Source organism: Aplysia californica, unplaced genomic scaffold (assembly GCF_000002075.1).
Source record: "Aplysia californica isolate F4 #8 unplaced genomic scaffold, AplCal3.0 scaffold00004, whole genome shotgun sequence".
Taxonomy (NCBI): Eukaryota; Metazoa; Mollusca; class Gastropoda; order Aplysiida; family Aplysiidae; genus Aplysia; species Aplysia californica.
Genome location: NW_004797274.1, coordinates 3,221,776 through 3,223,934, shown reverse-complemented (window position 1 = coordinate 3,223,934; position 2,159 = coordinate 3,221,776). Strand labels below are relative to the sequence as shown.

At 42.2% G+C, this 2,159-nt stretch overlaps 1 protein-coding gene across 1 annotated transcript in view; it reads right to left on the bottom strand.

Annotated features, from left to right (window-relative positions):
* Positions 1–2,159, bottom strand: part of LOC101856619 (ankyrin repeat domain-containing protein 50) — a 14,254-nt gene that overhangs the window by 10,394 nt on the left and 1,701 nt on the right. The window contains exon 2 of the mRNA XM_005089265.3: positions 1,023–1,207. The gene's annotated coding sequence lies outside the window, so the exon portion shown is untranslated. The remainder of the gene's footprint in view (positions 1–1,022; positions 1,208–2,159) is intronic.

The following is a 2,159-nucleotide window of genomic DNA, read 5'->3' as shown; positions in this document are numbered from 1 at the left end:
TTAAAGAAATAATAATGTAACTTGTAAAGAAAACAATGCTTTACATTGGTTTGGTTATTTTGACTACATATATGGCCTAAATAAGGTCACCCTTTTCCTTAAGTAGAATGTATACAGCTATCTCTCTGTTAGCAAATTAACAGGATTGCTAATAGAAGTGTCAATAATTGTTGCAATTCAAAGATAGCAGGGTAGGACCTATAAATTTTCCCACGTCCTTCTCACATAACGTGTGGGTGGTTGGCGGGTGCTCTGGTGTGGTTTGCTCCTTTTTTCCATATTACATTTCTATCGGCCGTATCTCTCCTTCTTTTTGTCTTTGTTGCTCTCTTATTTGTAACACCTCTAATCTTCGGCACTTATAATATGACCCAATTGTGCTGCAAGTGCCGTAAAACTTTTGCTAAAACACCCCTACCCCCCAAAAAATTTTTAAAAAAAAAATTAAATAAAAATCACATAATCTGGAATGCAATAAAATCTGAATGAGCTCGAATTTTTGCTTTAAAGCAGTAGATTTAAAGCAGCAGTTAGAGCTGTAAAAAGATAGATGTCCACTAAAAAGCAATTCATAAATAACAAAGATACATATCAGTGAAAAAACAACAAACAAAAACAAACAGCATTGATAATACAATGAAGGAGTGGCCAATGTTTTCATCCCCCTTTCTATGACTCATATTCTGGAGTACTATAACGAATAGTAATATCCAGATCAGTTTCTTGAGGGAAGCTAGTGTAGACTCAGAGTGAAGAAATGATCAAACATTGAAATAAATTCTGCACATCGTTCTCAGCAATTTTTTCTTTATCATCACCATCATCAATCACAACTACCTGGTTTCCTTTCTTCTTCTTCTTTTTTTTTTGTTCGGGGCTGGGTGGTGGAGGAGATTTGGGGGGGGGGGGGATATAACAATTTACTGCCACACTGACACTTTTTCTGCGCAACTTACAACTATCCGGCAACAAATACGGACAGTGGGCCAAAAACAAAACCCAACAAAAAACACGACAATTACGTCTAAGCAGTCGTCGTGTCCCGCTTTAGCTGCCACATGCAGCGCTGAGGTCCACCCAGCACCCCTACAGTTCACCCGGGCACCTGACAGACACAGCGTCCTCGCCACGTCACTGTGGCCACCTTGGACCGTCACATAAAGAGGTGTGTTTCCACTTGCATCTGAACTGTTCGGATCTGCGCCACCTGGGGAAATGCAAACACAGACAAGGGGAAGAGGAGAATGAATTAATTGTTTAGTGTTTTGCGCCGTCATCGAAACAAATTAGATCATTTAGGAGGGGGCTGTTTGTATCCTGTCCGCCAGGGTCGACCCGGGTAGAAGAGGATGTAACATCTCAGCAGACAAACGGAGAGACTCTATACCCCCCCCCCCCCACACACACACACACACATACACACGAGAATCGAGCTCACGTCTTTTGCGTGCAATGGCGAATGCTTAACCACGACACCACAGATGCAGTCAGGTGTGTGTGTGTGGGGGGGGGGGGGGGGGGGGGGGGGGGTGAGGGTGCAACAGCAGTAAACCATCACAATTATACTTTGTACAATTCAAAGGGACTTCTATTACCAGAAGAGGGCGTAAAGTAATTCTTAATCGGCTGTCTTTAAGTCTTGTGTTCTGACGGCTAGCAATGTCCATTTTGCGCGTACAAGATCTTTGTCGTGATGGTGGTTCTTCGAGGATCGTCAGTTTGCCTCCGTACGTCACTGGTATCTGGGCAGATTGTACAAAAAATATAACTTGCAGGGTGGGGAATCGGTATCCCTTTGTTTTACAACCCATTTGTGTGAAGATTACTTCAACTCCTTCGTTGCTAAAACGTGTCTATTTAAGTTTTTGTGTGTTCGTTTATTTTTCCTTTGAAGGTTACCGCGCTCGCAACTATTTACGTATGTACAGTCAAGATTAAAGAAATGATTATTCAAGAGAGATTCAAACAAAGCCATAACAACTTTCCCCTCATTCATAATCCCAAAACCCCCCCAAAAAAAAAAACTATTAAAAAAAATAGCATTGAACCAATTTTGGAGAATACACATGAGTCATTATCACCAGTGCCAGATCTGTGGCAGACATCGGCGATGCGCTTTTCCCTTTCGTCAACCCGCAGCCACCTCCCGAATCGTCAGC